The 17,571-nt window shown below is 40.5% G+C and overlaps 1 long non-coding RNA gene across 1 annotated transcript in view; it reads left to right on the top strand.

Moving 5' to 3' along the window:
* LOC136563503 (uncharacterized) overlaps positions 1-16,116 on the top strand; it is a 41,769-nt gene extending 25,653 nt beyond the window's left edge. The window contains exons 2-3 of the long non-coding RNA XR_010784630.1: positions 13,918-14,049; positions 15,805-16,116. This is a non-coding gene — a long non-coding RNA (uncharacterized lncRNA). The remainder of the gene's footprint in view (positions 1-13,917; positions 14,050-15,804) is intronic.
* The last annotated feature ends 1,455 nt before the right edge of the window (positions 16,117-17,571 follow it).

Genomic DNA, 17,571 nt, shown 5'->3' with positions numbered 1-17,571 from the left:
GGTCTTTCTTCTCCAGAGCTTCCTGCTGCTATGGAATATTTTGTTCAGAGGGAAACAGGAGCACCACTTTGTTTTTCAGCACCCTTTTAATCTTGCAGCAGGATTAAAATGCTTTTTGGTTTAATGCTAATCATATGCCACCTGATTTCAGAGTGGCCTGGAGTTCCTCTAAATGGTTTGTGTGGTGTGACGAGGCTGCTTCTGAGAGGATTAGAGAATTGTGCATGTCATTTAAGGTCAAAAAGGCCTCCCCTTCGTTTTTAAAATAACAAAACTTATTTTCCTAAAAATTCTGTCTCCCTGTAATAATAATAATAATAATAATAATAATAATAATAATAATAATAATAATAATAATAATAATAATAATAATAATAATAATAATAAGGATGATGATGATGAAAGATATTATTATAAAGTATATTTTGTCCACTTCAGAGGCCTTGCTGGTAAGGGAAGCACCCCCCATGTGATCAGCAGTGATTACTGTTGCTCTCACTGCCAGAGGGGATGCCCTGAGGTACCTCCAGCCTTTGTTCCTGGGTGATAATCCCCTTTGGAACCCTGGTGTCACCAGCAGGGCATATCCCAGGCATGGGGCTGGCTTCTTATCAGACTTCTCCTTTCACCAAGTTGGGGTAGTGGTATTTCTTTCATGTATTCCTATTTCCTCTACCTTGTTTTTCCCCTCAGGCAAGGCTACCTGAAAACTAGGGATCAGGGTTGTGAAAACATGAATTAAAATCTCCCTAAGGACCAGAACATTTGTCTGCAGATCTACTGCACGTTTTGAAAAGAGCTATTTTGCTGACATAGCCTGCTAATTTCTCAGACACAGTCATGAAAGATAGACTAAATCACCTTAAGAATGAAATTATTTTCTTATAAATTAGCCCTTGCCACTTTTCTAGTTGATAAATTTAGCAAAATTTTCAACATCTATTTTTAACCATCTTTTACATTTAATTTTAGTTCATGCAATATAGCATGATGCAAGGTATCTGAATGTTTGGAGTCCTTGTCAGCAGAAATGATTGGCAGCCTGAAGCAAAAATAACTCACTGTAATGGGAAATATATAGAATAGATTAATTTCTTTTTGCATTCAAATTCTTTTGGGGAGGGAATTTTCTATGCTAGGTTAAACTCCTACTCCCTTTCCTCCTGCCTCCTCTCACTTCTCCCATGCATACTTAGGTGGTTCCTGCTGATATTTTTACTGCTTCTTTATTGCAATATATATATTTTCAAATATTTGAGTGTTTTAATTTGTCCCAAGAGCAAAGGATCAAACAGTGAAAATAATTTTCCCTCAGTGCAATCTGAACTGATCCCCATCTTAAAATAGGTATTCTTCTGAGGCGTATTAGCTTTATTTAAAAACATTTCATTACATTACTTGATTTGCAAATTAGTCATTTAACATTCAAATCTTGTCTGTGGGAATATGTTCCATATAAGATCAGATTAAAACTCCTGACTTGGGAAAGAGACATATAGAGACGGTGAAAAGGTAGTGACTGTTTCTCACTAAAAAGCAACTTAAGGACATTAAATGACATTTCCAGCAAGTCTCAAAAGATGAAGCAATTTGCTACAGAATCCCTAATGGAACTGTGGAATCAGTTGCTGCCACAAAATGCCAAATGTGCATCCTTAGGCAATGCTGGGCACTGGAGATATGGCAATGAGCTCACTTCAGCTTTTGTCCAGCTCAGCCTGTTGGGTCTCACACTCTCAGGTTACTCTTGTGTTTCTTACCTTACATCTAGAAAATTAATCTAGTTTCAGATTAATAGATAACAAGTTCATGCTAATCCATGGATGTAGTGCTGTTATGAAGGCATAACTCCCTCATTCCATGGGGGCAGGACACATAAGGCTCAGGACAAACTCCCACTCCTATCCTCATGGCCCATTCAGCAGGTGAAACAGATTCACCTTTTTGTTTCTTAGCCCTCAAGGAGACTGATTACACTCAGATGGTAGATGGCTTTTTGAAAATAAGAAAACAGAAGTTGAATAGACATGCACCAACACTTTGGCAGGGAAAAAATGTTTCCTTTCTGTGCCAGTCCTTCATTGCCCTATCAGGTAAATACCTACCTGCCAAGGAGATCTACTCTTTGCACATAGACAGAAATATGCAAATCTTCCACTGGGTTCCAGGGAAGGCAATAGGAATGAAGCAACCTGGACTTGAAAAATCTAATCATGGTCAGACTTCAGATTCATGTTTTTCCCTTCCCTTTAAAAAAGAAAGGACACATCTGTGTTTCTTGCAAAGTTGTGCCTGAAAGCTGCTGACAGTAAAAGTTTTGCATCATCCACTGCCATGAGCAAGCCCAAACTCTGGTGAGGGGAGCATTGCACAGCCCCAGGATGTGGCTCAGCAGAGGGGCCCAGCTCAGGGCTGCTCCTCCCTGAGCTGTCTGCTAACTCAGCTTGACCATGGAGTTCAGGTCAGGCCCTTGGAAGAGGTCAGCTTGACCATGAGCTCAGGTCAGATCACTGGAGTTCATGACCATGGAGTTCAGGTCATGTCCTCAGTTTAGCTAATCCACAGTTTGCAAAAGGAAAAGAGGGCACAGCTTCCTGAGGGGCCTTTCATAGCTGACCCCCAAGAACAAGCAGTGATTAATGCATCCAACTGTTTCCAAAAAGTGCTGCCTGATAACATCACAAATGCTCCTATCCCCCCAAAGAACTAGAGCAAAGATAAACAGAATTTTCTTTACTTCAAGGGAAATCATGTGGCTTGGTAGCCTGTTATAAGAGAAATAAAAATTTGATCTCTTTGATTCCTTGTGCCCGAATGACTTAGAAATATCAGACTTTCCAGGTGGGTCCCACTTCCTTAGGAGTCAGAGTGTGCTGTGATTCTCTCCTCCCTCCCAATTACAGCAGAGCTTATAAGTAGTATAGATGGCTTTTATATGTATAGCTTATTTGTGCACATTTTTTTGCAAAGTTAGAAGAGTATTTGACAGCACACAAGAGGAAATACCTCTGTCATTCTGTGGCTGCCCATGATGCCAGTGACCATTTGCTCACCAAACAGAAAGGATTGCCTCTTGTAGAAAAGAAAGACAGTGCAGTGTAGAAAGAAGCTCCACAGCATTTCCCCAGCACTTTGGCCTTTAGGACTCCCTGAAGGATCAGCACGCATCCATTTTTTGTAACACTGGGGAAGGTACAATCCTGCTTTATGGTCACCCTAATGCTGTTTTTCTAGGCTGATGCACTATGTCAAAGTCAGGCAGCTTCATATGGCAGCACTTTGGCTCCTTCTGATTGAGTTTTTTGTCCCCTCCGTCTTGGCAGTTCAAAAAATGAGCTCCATTTAATTTGAAATAAAGACAATGGATGTCAGCACTGAAAATTTCCAGTCTTTGAGAGGAGAAGAAGGAGTCAAGCAGCTGCCACGTGCACAAGGCTTCTGAGAGGGCTTTTCTCAGACTCAGCAGGGAAAATGAGATTCAGGCAGACTGTGTAATCAGTGATTTTTCCAGCTCCTGAAAAAGAGGAAATAGACTTAAACATTCAAATTAAAACATGCAGCTGAACAAGCCATGAAATACAGTACCTACAGTACCTAGCCTGGTTTGAGCCGTGCACTTTGCAGAGAATGTGGCTCCTGTGCATGAGTAGCTGTGAGGAGATAAGAAAGAAAACAGAAGACAGCTGTTCAAAATAAATATTACTTTACTTCTGTTTTAAGAATAAGATATCTCTAGGCTCATCTAGAGCTCATCTCTAGAGTTTGTAATAGAGTGGTATTATTTTTTGTAAATGAAAATGTCAGAAGTCCAATGTACAGGTTTGTGAGTTTAATAGAAATAGTTTGTGTTGTGATGATAAGCTTTATATTCTAGTCACGATGCATCAGCAGTTTATTCTGGAGTTCATTCTGAGGAGGTAATGACTAGGAAAATGACAAAGAAAACTGTTACTGACCATTAGTGAGCAATCACTCTGTCATATTACCAAGATAATTTAGATAAATACGGGGTTTAGCTGTCTCCAAGGGAGACGGGATGCTGATATCTTAGATAGTGCTGCTTTTTAAAGCTTTTCCATTTGATGAATATAGATTTTTGCCTCAAAGACACAGACTAGTTCCCCATATCTTCCTGATGGAAATAGTAATAGCTCATTTCAGTGCTGTCATCTTTGCTCAGTTGTGTAAAGCATGAAGCTACGGAGTTTTGCAGCAAATATGGAAAGCTCTGTTTGGAAACATAAGGTATTTAATAAATGAATGTAGAGTATACCATGTTTTTCTTCAATTGGCTTCCATTATTTTAGCAGCTGCTAATTATGCAGTGTTGATATTTAGAGAAAGAGTAACAGATTTATCTGTTCCATCTGGATAATCAGGCTTTTAGAGCATGTCCTTCTACCAACATCAGACTTAACTCTTCCTGTTTCTTTTTTTGATCCTGAGGCCATATCAGGTTAAATTAAAAGGTGGAAATTTCAGTTGAAATAACTAGACATTTTTGTTCTAGTTTTTAAAATAGTTTCACTGTTGTCATTACTGGCATAAGATGGCTTAGAAGGAGCTGCATTGGATCAGCTGGATATTAAGATTTGGATTAATAATACACAGTCCAAAGACTTCCAAGATCCATCTGCCAACACTAGGTTTAAGCAATCCGTATAATATGGGGTTTTCCATGTTGTACATAAAATATCACATTTTTCTCCAAAAACATATGGTTTTGCAGGAAGCTTTTGCAGCAGCCAGAAGACTGCTAAGGTCTAAAATCAGATATTCAGGTGCAGGGGACACAGAAAAGCAGCATTTGCACTTTGTACATGCAGCTGCACTATACATGCACAAGACAATCCTGCCCAGTATGTGGAAGTGCTGTAAAGCCACTGCTGTAAAGAATTCAGTCCCCATTGTCCCCACAATCTCCATATACCCATGCACAGCCCCAAAATGGATGTGCTACACATCATCCTTGGCACGAGCCACTCAGCTCCTGTTCTGTAATCTGAGCTTTCAGCTTTAAATTGATTCCGTGTTCTTGAGCATTGTCAAAGTGATGAGATCTACCTGGAGTGGAAGATATCCAGAGCCAGGACCAGAAGGATGTGCAAATCACCCTGATTCACCTGCAAGGACAGTAACTCTCCAAGCACAAATGACAATTTGTATCTTCAACTTCAGTAATCTTTTAACAAGGGATCAAACTAAACAGAAGAAGGGCTCAAGAGTCCCAAGAATTGATGTTGCAATAGACTCAGGATCAGACCCTGCTACTCCTGAACTTGTGGTCAATTTTTTCCTTGCAGCATGATGATTTTGCATCAATTTAAGTGGCACAGCTGTTGAATAATAGAAGGTCAAAATTAGGTCAATGGATGGGATGTGATGGAGCTGAAAGGACAGAACTGTCACATAGGGGTTGTCAGATGGGCGGGCTGGAGATGAAGCCTACCATGTCTTGGAGTTTGATGGGACAGAAGAGATATCTGTACAGTGCACCTGGTTTAATTTGGGGTGTAGAATAAACTGATACAGGCTTTCTGTGGGGCTGAAACCTTATGGGGCCGTCCCAATCCATGAGAATAATCAGTAGCCCCGACTGCAGTCGCCATTCACACAGTCCCCTGGAGCAGGGAGCCTTTGCTCTCCAAAAACTACATTGTTTTTTGCAGACTGAAGTCCTGATTTCCCAGCCCTTAGTGTCAGCACTGCTGAGTGAGAGCAGATACAACCACTCCAACTAAACATATACTCAGCAAAATAGTGAACTCATTTTGGGTACTTGGGGGCAAGTAATTCTCTGTTGCACTCACCCAGCCTGGTGGGAGGCAGTTCCTCTGATGAGCCAATGAAAGTACAATTAATAAAGGCTAAATTTTCACCATTCATGTATCGTTGATGTAATTCACTCAGTTTGCTTACTCTGTTGTTTTATTTTACTCAGTCCAGACTTTCCTGTTTTTTCAACCTATTTTTAGCCCAGCAGAAGTCATACTGGATGCCATGGCTATTTCCATAGCAACAGGCTGTTCTAAATCTTGATTAGGATTTCTTGGCAGTGCTGTTTTCTCCATGTCTGTTTTTTGAAGAAGTAAGCTTTAGTCAGCCACAAACCTTTAAGGAAGACATACACCAACAACTGTAAGTGGATATAATTATTTTCTGGAAAAGGACACCAGAATTTAGTAGGATGTGTTTTTATAGGATTTTTGAATGTAGAACTGTGAGATAACATATATGCTAAATACACCACGCAGTATGTGGTTCCAGAAGATGACTAAAAACATCAGCCTCAGGAGAACACTTGTTTCTTCATATTTAATACACACACACTTTCCTTCCAAATTGTGTGTCACAATGCTTTGTCTTTCTGTACAATGCATTTTTTCAGTGTTCAGGTCCCTCTTTTCAGTCAGATGTGTTTTCACCAGGGCTGTCTGGCCTTTAACCAGGGACCAAAGGGAGATTATATGCTTCTGAAGTCACTAAGCAGGCACTCAATTTTGGTTGTTTTCTTTTCCCCCCATCTCAACTTTTCTGAATCTTTCTGCCTCTATGTGTTTAATTCACTGGCAGTACAGTTCTCAAAGGGGTTAGTGGAAGGATATATACCTGTTATGCAGCCAAAAAACTTGTGACTTAAGTTGCTGATGAACTGGCATGATCTCTGTAATACTGTGTAAAGGTTTCAGGAGCTTTCAGATTAATCTGAATTAATTATAAGAAATAACAGAAGAATAACAAAGCCCCAGTGCATTTTCTGCAAACAGTAGCATAAAGGCCAGCAATTATTTAATTTTGTTATCTTATACAAGCAAAAAATTTTTCATTTATCCTAGCTGGTAAATTAATATGAGCATGATGGTCCTCCAGGTTCCAATCAGTTCTGTGCTGGTAGAGTAGAGCTGCAGAGCTGGGTCAGTTACAAAATACCAGTATTGACCTCTTTGTCAGGCTGAACTCTGCAGGTTAACTTCACAGAAAGTCCCTGTTTGGTCTGTCTGACCATTGGTCAAAATGTTCAAGCCTACCACAGATGGACAAAACATAAATATGCATCTCCCAGACAGACCCTAGTGGGACAGCAGCTACCACTTTTTTCAATTATTTTCTTATATTTGTATTTAAATAATTACTGAAAAACATGGAAAAGTGTATTTATTGTTCAACACTTTTCTGGCAAGAGTGGTAGAAGTGGCCAGATCGCAACCACAGGCAGCCCAGGGCCTTGCCCTGAGCAGTGCCCAGCAGCTAGAGAGCAGTAAAAGCACAGGGCAAGCTTGGAATAAGCTCTACCATTCCAGCCTTTGAAAAAATACATCTCTGACACTTTCTGAGAGAGAAATAAATATATATTTCATTTTTGTCAGTGGATTTTTCTTTGTGGAATTTCTCATTGGTCCTGTGGAAATGACATTTAGAAGACATAATTCTGCAGCAAGGAATAGCAGTTTTACTCTTCTTTATGGGGGAAAACCCCCCCTTATTTGATTTGCTTTGGGTCTATGAATTTTTCATCTGAAGTCCATCTACTCTTTCCTCGCTGCTATGTTCACCTTGTCCAGGACACTTGTGCTCTTAGATAGTAACTCTGCTTTATTGTTAAGCAAATGTATTCCAGTGTAATTAATGGAAGTTGCATTATATCCATAACCATCCAATTTCCCTTCCTGTAAATTTCTTCCATTATGTTCCCTGTGGGCAGAAGTCTGTGGACCAGAACTACCTAAACAAGTGAAATTCAAATACATCATGCATTGCTACAGAGGCACAACCATGTTCACTGGTTTGTTCTCTGTTCCTTTCTTGTAATTCCTCATGTTTGGTGCATTTCTTTGACTGCTGAACTTTGAGCTTGCAATTTTAATATGATACTTACAGCCCAAGTTTTTGCTTGTCAGGTCAAACAAGTTTTCGTTGTGCTTTATGTTTATCTGAATTCAGCTTAATTTCCTTTTTTTTTTTTTTTTGCACAGTCCAACATCATTTAGGTTCTTCTGCTGCTCTTAATAACCTGCCCTAGTTTTTTTCTTTCTGCATAACTCTGTGTCATCAGCAGACCACATCACCTCCCTGCTCATTCCATTTCCAGGTTGTCTATGATTATGCTGCACCACTCACCCCACTCATAATCACCTCTACTGTTAAAACTGGTCACTAATTCTCTTTTTTGTACCTTGAAACCAATGAACATGTTTAGGCCAGAGCCATCTTTTCTTCCTCCCTTGCAGCTGAACTACTTTGACAAGTGTGACAAGACCCATGGTCCAGTCCACAGCCAAGAACTTTTGGGTGTCTAAATTCACAACACATGTATGTCAATGTCTAGATCTCTTGATGATGGGTGGAAATTATCTGATCTTCTCAAGTTGTTGCAGTTTTCTTCATCCATATTTGCTCCATTACTTTGCTTGCTGGCAAACTCATGTTTTTGCCCATGTGTTTGTAACCAAGTGTCACTGGCACAGCGCGATGTCTCCCAGCTGGGACTGGAGCACAGGTGGGTTGGGGCACATGCTGTGCAAGGGCACTGAAGGTAAAACAACATGAGCATTACCAGGGCTCTCATTTCACACCTTTCTCATTTTTGAAAGTGCTTCTAACACTTGTGCTTCCATGAACAATATGGATACAGTTTTAACACACACTTGTTTATTGTTGATACTGGATAAGTGATCTAATGAATAGGGTAACTGGCATGTTGAAAAAAGGAAGAAGGTGTCATGTTTGTAGACATCCCCACAGGCACCATCACAGCCACCCCTTACAGACAGCCCTGCAGCCTGGTATGCCCCAGCCTCCCCACAGCCACACACAGCTGGACAGACAGTGTGTTTTAACATGGGAGGAGGGAAAACACAGACTGAAACAGCAACAAGCACTGCCAGTCAAACCACCCTCCAAGCTGTTATACTTCCCTGAAATGGATGCTCTTACACAGCCTAGGGAGATTTTTTAATTGGTGTTTCTCACAATACCTTTATTCAGGTTGTAGATACCTGATAGCAGAGAGGCACAGACTGTGCTGATGGCAAAATGTGGGTTGTTCACCAGCAGCTGGGGAGAGACATGACACAGAGTTACAAGTTAAAAAGCACAGTCTTTATTTTCTTTTATTTTTAATGGTGAAAACAATTTGATGTTATATGTAGTAAGTGACACTACAACATTATTTTTGTTTTCTGTCAAGACACATTTCCCCCACAAAGTCTTTATTTTACAAAAAACAGAAGGAAAAAAGTCAGCCTTCTGTCACAGTTTTCTAACATTTTGCAGTCAGCTGCACCATTACATGCCAGCCCTTTTTTGAGCAGGGATTTTGGTATATCATAGCCAGTGTTTATATTCTTGTGTTGGTCTATTTGGGAATAGAAAATCTACGCAGGATATATGAAGTAAAAGGATCTGTGGGAAGTAAATGAGTTCCCATTCTTGTTGAATCATGCATTAGAGAAGGTCACAACAAGACAAAATAGGGTCACTTTCAGATAAAATATATGTAATAATATCAGCAGAGGTTTTCTTTGATTAAAGATATCTTCTAGAGGAATTAAGTGATGTTATGAAAGTGATATCCAAATATAGTTGCAAGATAACCTTTACTGCACTGCTTTTATGGCTATCAATTAAAAATACATATCCCCATGAAATTTAATATGTCAGTTGTAATAGCTCTGTAAATCTTAATGTTCTTCCATCTGTAGTTCAAGAGGTAAATTCATGGCAAAAAAGAGGACCTCTTCTTTGCTGCAAGGGAATATCTGGTACTAGACAGGCATGCCAGGTGTAAATAAACATAATCATTTATACATACTATGTACACATATGCATGCACATACATAAAAATAAGTTAATAAAAGCCTTGTTTTTCTTTTACATGTGCTGCTTCCATGGTGCTCTTGTTGAATTACAGGATTAGTTCTGTTATTTGGGGGAATATTCTTTCAGCACTGATCACATTTTCCTTTGGCCCTAAGTTCAGCATTAACTAGACAGGCAGGGATTCTTGGTATCTAGTGCACTTTAAACAAGACAGAGAAATTAATAAAGAAGTAGGTGTCATTATTTGCTTAGGTTTGTACTCAAAAGACACAGTCCTGAGCAAACCAAGCTATTGTGTTTGGAGGACTGCTCAGTGCCCAGTGTGGTTTTGGGCCCTCATTTCCTTTTGCCTGCCCTGCACATTTCAGTCCCTGGGGCTTAAGTGTGGCCTTAGCCCCACACATTTCAGATGGGGCTGGCCTACATCTGCCTTGCCAGAGCTGCTTCTGTCCACTGTGTTCACTGATAGGAGAGCCAGGTGATGTGGTGCTCCTCTGCTGCCTTAATAAGACCCCTGTCTCAGTCTACCCAAGGAAATTGGCATTGATTTTCCCAAGCTGTCAAAAGGTAATCCTAAAAAGGACCTCTGTGGCAAAACTTTAGGAAAATTCAGCATACACCAGAAAATACCCTTTGTGAGGCAGACACAATGTAGCATGTCTGGCTATATTGCTTTGCTCTCCAGTAAACTTTTATTATTGTGTTATGGTAACCTGGTGTGCTGGTTTGGGATGGGGTGGAGTTAATTTTCTTCACAGCAGCTGGTACAGAGCTGTATTTTAGATTTGTGCTGAACACAGAGTTGATCATAGAGAGATGGGTTTGTTATGCTGAGCAGGGCTTACACAGAGGCAAGGCCTTTTCTGCTTGTCCTATGGGTATACTGGCAAGGAATTTGGGGGTGAATGGAAAGATGGAAGAAGATACAGCTGGGACAGGTGACCCAAACTAACCTCCAAACCACATGACATCATGCTCAGTATATAAAGCTGTCAGGAAGAAGGAGAAAGAGGGGAATATTTGAAATTATGGCATTTTTCTTACCAAGTAACCATTGCACATGATGGGGCCCTGTTCTCCTGCAGATGGCTGCATACCTGCCTGCCCATGGGAAGAAGTGAATTAATTCCTTGCTTTCTTTGTGTGCACAGCTTTTGCTTTCCCTATTAAACTGTCTTTATGCTAACCCCCGAGTTTTGTAGGTTTTACCCTCTCAATTCTCTCCCTAATCCCTGGTGGGGGAGTGAGCAGCTGTGTGGGCATGGTTGCTGACTGGGGTTAAACTACAACACCTGGATAGGACAACACCACCTCTTTATACTCGGTGATCCCATGCATTTAACTAATTTTGCTTTCAAAATGCTGGTGGGGACATTCGTTCTCCAAGACTTGTGTCATGGACATGCCATAGACTCAATTAAAGCAATATACAATAGTCAACCATTATCAAACTTGTTTTAAGTTTGGTGAGCTGCTGAACTTCACAACCATACATTTTATGGCAGCATTTCTCCAGAATAAGGCTGATATCTCAGGTAAATGCTGCCACTGTTATGACAGAATCTTTTATACTCACAGAGCCTTAGCAGATTTATTAAGTTTTCTTCCCTCAAATCCTCACAGTTTACTGTATGTGACAAGTATAAACCTGGAAGAGTGACCCTTCAGAGATGCCAAGCAAATATAAAAGCATTGCAATGCCTTTTGCAAGTGCATCAGTCACTCATCTCCCAAGGCTGCAAGTTTTTTTATTTAAGTTATAGCAGCTTTTCCTACTTCTTGTTCTCTGTCTCCTTTGCCAGGTTTAGGATTGTGTCAAGCCCCAAGTGAGTGTGCTCGGCTTGCCCTACTCTTCCAAAAATCAACTGCTTCACTTCAATGGGAAACACTATGTGGCTTTCATGCAGTTAGCTTGCTTCCTTCAGAAGGTGTCCTGGCACATGTCAATATAGTAGACAATAGTGAACTTTCATTTTGCATGCTAACCTCAGACCCCAGGTACTTTCTTTGGGTGCATGGCTTTCAGAGTTTCTCTCCAATTGTAAGAAATTACTTTCTACTAAACCAAAATCTCAGCAAATTATGTCCAGCCTTTGGTTTTATAGGAGACCCCAATTCAACAAAATGTTCACACCAAATTTAGTCCTAAAGTTGGTCCCCTTCAGTCTGATGGAAATGAAAAGAGCTGCTGGCACATGTTTTATAATAAAACATGACACAAATCAATCTGTTCAGTGTCATGTTTGACTTCTGGATTCTGATCTCCCAGATGGCATTGATAACTCTGCATCCAGCCATTTAGTATCAATCTTTCTGACATTCTGGGGTCTCCATAGATAGAGATATCAATGCTCTAATTTATTAGACTGACATTTTCTTCTGCTATGAAACAAAAAGAAAAGGAAGAATTGAATGCCAGTGTTCATCAGAATAGTTATTTCTGATTCAGTCATTGACTATCCAGAGCATAAATATAGTTGCTTCATGTAGGAGCAAGAAGTCTTGCTTTTAGCTTTGCATTTAGGGAACAGATCATTCAATTTCCATTGCATTTAATTTTACCATAGGGAAAAACTTAATGTGACTTATGAATAAAATCATTATAATCATGATTATTGAGCAAGATGAGAATAAAGTTTGCCAGGAACTGAGCAATTTCAATTCCTTGGCTTCATATTCTATTTACTGAATAATAATGTCATTTGGAAAACAAATGAAGACTAAGAATAGCCTTGCTAAAGAGAAGACAAGAACTGCTATTTAGCAACTTTTTCTTTCAGGTTGCTAGAAATAATATTCCATATGTTTCAGCATTTCTAGTGTTGTAAATATTTTTCTCTTTACATAACTGACTTAAACCATATGTCCTAGAGATTAGCCAGATTCTGCTATCATCTCAAAACTGATTAAGGCAAAGTCCATATCAAAGTGTCACACTATTGGCCATGGGAATCACAAGATGTGACTTTTCCTGCTTCTTGAGGACCCAGTGTTGATTATCATCAGAGTCAAGGTTTCTCCTGGACTGGGGCATTTCTGTGCCAGGCTTTTGGTCTTGCGTCCACATCACCACTGTGGTTTGACCATGAGACTGCAGTTTAAGCAAATCACCAGCACCTATCATACAGGGTAATCATACAGGGTAATCTGGGAGCCTGCACAGTGTCTCCCTTTAGGATGAAACAGAGCAGAAGCTGGGCTCTGCAGGAACACCTCAGGTGCTTTGATCAGTCCTGGTCAATTGGAGACTGCCCAAAGTGGCCACCAACTGTGGGCAGCATGGAAATCTGGCCCTCAGCACCCACTGCTTCTGTTGTGCCACTCTTCCTGCCAACAAAGAGAGAAGTTATCTACTCATTCGTCATGTCAGGAAAATGATGTTAGATGAGAGACTGAAGGTATTTTGAGATGTAACTAGTAGGAGCCACAGGACTAACAGGCCAGGCTATTATAAGGGCAGAGACTGCTGTGTTCACTGTTGTACATTGCAAAGGAGAAGGATCCCTCCCATCATTAATGTCTGAACTACCCAGTCATAACACCTGCAAAAGCTGGAGGAAGCAGGGCATATTTTTCAAAAAGAAACCCAAGATTTTATATTTTCAAGTGGTGGCAGCAAGGACACTTTACATATAAAGATTTGTTCCGTAGCTTATTACTCTCCCTACTTAAAAAAAGGTTTGATTTCAAAGCTGCTCAGTTTGCTGAGCTTCAGCTGCTCATCTTTGCATCTGTGCAGCAGTCAGCTCATGCTGGATTGCTGCAGGACTGTCTTGTTGAGGCTGCCCCATCCATGTCCAACCAATGCCTCATCCAACTCATCCTCTCCATGGCCCCCAGCCATGTTTGCACATGGGTTGTTGCTGCACTCCTGGTCTTTGCTGTCCCTGCCACATGCAACACGGAAAGTTTTTGAGGAGAAAGGAAGTAGTCTGAGGATTAAGCTCCTTTCCCTGAGCACTACAGCAAGAGAAAAGACAATGTGTTATCTCTGCAGGTGACTAGACAATTTCCCAGCTGGTTCACCAGTGGGGTATCCTTGAGGCATTGTTGATCTGGAGCAAAGCAATACATATAATAAAGAAATTTGTTTCCCAGGTGCTACCAAAAAGTTCTGAGACATGGGCATGGACTCAGACCCATCTCAGCCTTGGAACTGAGGGCTGCCTCTGTGAGGAGCTGCTGCCTAAAGTGAATAATCCCTCTGGACTTTAGCATCAGCATCCACAGGTATTTGCAATGTAAAGTAAAGGCCAGCTCTGTATCTAAGAGATTAAAAAAAACCAAACCATAAGTTAGACAATTCTATGTTATTACTAGTTTAAAAATGTTGTGTCTTGACATTTTCTCCCATAAGGTGGTCTTTGAATGAGGAGGGGTGTGTGGAAGGAGGAAAGTGTCGTTCTTATGCCCGTTCAAAACTTGTATCCAAATAAGGTTAAATTGCATAATCCCACCCAGGACAATTGCTTGGATTCCAATAAGACATGTAAATATGGTAAAGATTAAGATCCTCTTGTCAATAAAGAATTTGAATCTTTAAAAGTTCACACTAAACCAGGGGGAATATCTCCTGAGAAAGGCATTTCAGTTTGGCAGGATTGCATGACTGTGGCTTTGCAGTGGAAGTCTGGTGAAGAAACAAACTGCTGTTCTCCTCTTCCCCCTCCTGTACACATAATAATGTCAATTAGTTGAAGGGCTTGCAAGGCTTTCACTGCTGCTGTGCATTCATTTCAGTTCTGCAGGCACATCTGGCAGGGTCACGCTTCACTAACACTAAGTGGTAACACAGAAATAGGTGAGAAACAAATGGAAGAATATTATTAGCCAATGTGAAATTGCATCAATCATGTTAAGACAGTGTTAAATTATTAGCTATTATCATTTTAATTGGAAAAATGTATACCATTATTAGTATCTAGCAAAAAAATTAAATAGTTCATCACCAGGAATATGCTATGCCTGCTCATTTTGTATAATATTACTGAGCTAAGTCATAGCCCTGAACTGGTTTAACAAGAAGTAGCCCCATTTTTTGTAAAATATTTGTATTTCAAGAGGTGGTTTTAATCCTTTTTGTGTGTTTGGGAGAATGTGGCATACTTTACTTTTTTCTGTTCATTTGTATGTTACAAAAGACCAAATACATTTTTCTTTTTATAAACAGGATTATGCCAATGCTGGACAAAGGCTTTGTGAAACCACTTGGTATATGGCAACTATTTTAGCTCTTTAGTGAAAAATTTAAAAAATTTAAAAAATACAAAGCTCATGGGCCTCTACATCCAGTAGATGCTGCTGAATTTCCACAGACTACAAACTATAGCTGAGCAATGAGCTCTTCCATGCAAATAAGTTGTTTCCCAAATTCAGTATAACATTAGTGCCACTTAGCTGCTAGCAAGGCTGAAACTCCTCAGTGTCACTGGGATCAGTGAACTGACTCTGCATGGTTATATTTCAGTATATGATAAAGAAGCAATTTAAGGATAAGTTTGTCAGGGAAATGCATCAGAATTTTATTGTGATGATGCCTGGCTTTGGAGGAGTCACATAGTTAAATCAGCAAACAGATGAATAAACAAAGCTCAGCTGACTGTAAATGCAAAGCAGTGGAGAGCAATTGATAGCAATTCATCCAACAGTGCTCCCTCCCCTTTACTTACTCAGCTTTCACTGAAGTGCAGGTATCTCTACTGAAATGATTTACATAAGGGTGTATTTTTTGCTACTAGTACCATATAATTGACATTTTTATCTTTAAAGTGTTTGCAAAGATTAACTAAGTAATCTTCACTGCTTTCCATCATATATATAACCAAAGTAATTTAAAGTGATTTCTACAGAATTTGCATGTATTTTGAAAAATTTAAGGGTCTGCAAGCAGCTCAGATTGATTTTTAGAGAAAACTGTATTAAGTCGGGTGATATCTCCACATACACAAGTTCCAGTTTGATTTTGTGAACTTTCTGTGTCCTTAGGAGCAACCTTCAGGACCCACAAAGACAAGGTGATCAATTGCCTGCGTTGGTGTGAGGCTGTCACCCAGCCATGGCCCTGCTGCCTGCTCTGACTGTGCTGAGCCCTACAGCCCTGCATGGCAACTGCTGGCTTTGAGGAAGGAAGATGTCAAGACCAGAAGAGAAGCAGTTACCTTCAAATGATCTGGATATATTTTCCCAGAAGCACTTACTGCTCTCTTCCACATAGCAGCAGCAGCAGAGCAGGTGTGCGAAGGAGCTTTCACTGCTCCTCTTTCCTCATTCTCAGACCCAGCCTTACCTTTATCCTCATTCTGTTGATTCTTCAATACCTTCATAGCCTCTCTCCCTTAAAGAAGGATTAAATAATTAAATTTGCCTGTACTCAGATTGTGAGCTATGTTGTGTTTCATTCTAGATGCACCCTGTGCTTGTGTTAGCAAGACAGAGAATTTGCATTCCACAAATAGATTTTGTTTGGGAAGGAAAAGGACATGGGCAGGGCAGCAGAAGAAACTGAAAAAATTCACAGTAGAAATTGCTCTTTGGTGTAGGTTCAGAGTCCCCTGATCGTATGCCAGAGTAAAGAGGGCAGTAAGACACGGATCACGCAGTTGTGTCTTGCCTCTTTGGTAGAACTAGATATTTCTAATGAAATACAAAGTGGAGAAAGATATTTTTGCAAACAATGGAGCCATCCATTTACCAAAGTGATCCTGAATTACTCAGTCGTATCCCATAGCATCTTCAAGTTTGGAGATACAAGGAGGGCTGCACACAAATTCCCATCTAAGGAAAGTACCTGTGCTGGGCTGAAGAATTCCATTGTCCAAGAAATGAGAAAGGGCAGCCAGGAGGGATGCCAGAGAGGTTGAAACACAAGATAATTCTGGAACATTTCCCCAGAATATGGATGTATTTCAAAGCAAACTGAGGCCGCTGCCTTGTGTACTGGCAGCAGTACCTTGATTGCAAGCATCCATCACTCCTGCATAGCACAGCTGTGACACCAAGGGAAGGACCTCTTCATTCAAGTGTGTATCTATTTACCATCAAAATGGAAGCAGTCAGATCTCTGCAGTGTGAAGCCAAACACACAGAGAAGGGGAAGCCCTGCCCCAGTGCTACTGCAATGAGCATCAGCCAGCCAGTGCCCTGGACCAGTACACCTGCAGTGAGTCACTGGTCCTGTATTGCTGTAATTAGAGAGTCCTGGAAGCCTCACACCTGCTTTGCTGCAGGATGTTCCCTTTGGTTCAGAGTGAAACCATCTTGCTTGGGTACAGAGAAGGAAAAAGGAGTCTTGTGAGGGAGCAGGAGCACAGAGCAGCTGAGGGACAAGGTGGGACACTTGCTGGGTCATTAGGAGAACAGACATGTCATGGAAGTAACAAGGTTTGGTGCCGCCCTCTGCATGGATCCAAGACCATAACAATTTTCAGGAGAATACTCTCTAAAGTATTTATCACTAGCAAAGGAGTGATAGCAGGAAACCCATTTCTTGCAATTTTTTTTTCTTAAAAAGCATTTATGTTTCCTCCACCCACACAGAAATGGAGTGAGAATGATGCTCTCATCTACTGAGCCATATGCCATTTCTAGTCTTTTTTTTGTCTAAGTGAATCTTCAAGTATTTTAAAGAGCAAGGAGGACAACAACACCTTTCACAAGGATAATTACCTAATGCACCTGCATCAGAAGAGGGCCTGGTATTTCATTACTTTAAAGAAGAAAAAGAATCCAGTGGCAAACAATGGAATTATAAAT

Source organism: Molothrus aeneus, chromosome 1, assembly GCF_037042795.1.
Source record: "Molothrus aeneus isolate 106 chromosome 1, BPBGC_Maene_1.0, whole genome shotgun sequence".
Taxonomy (NCBI): domain Eukaryota; kingdom Metazoa; phylum Chordata; class Aves; order Passeriformes; family Icteridae; genus Molothrus; species Molothrus aeneus.
This window is presented reverse-complemented; position numbering and strand designations above follow the sequence as displayed.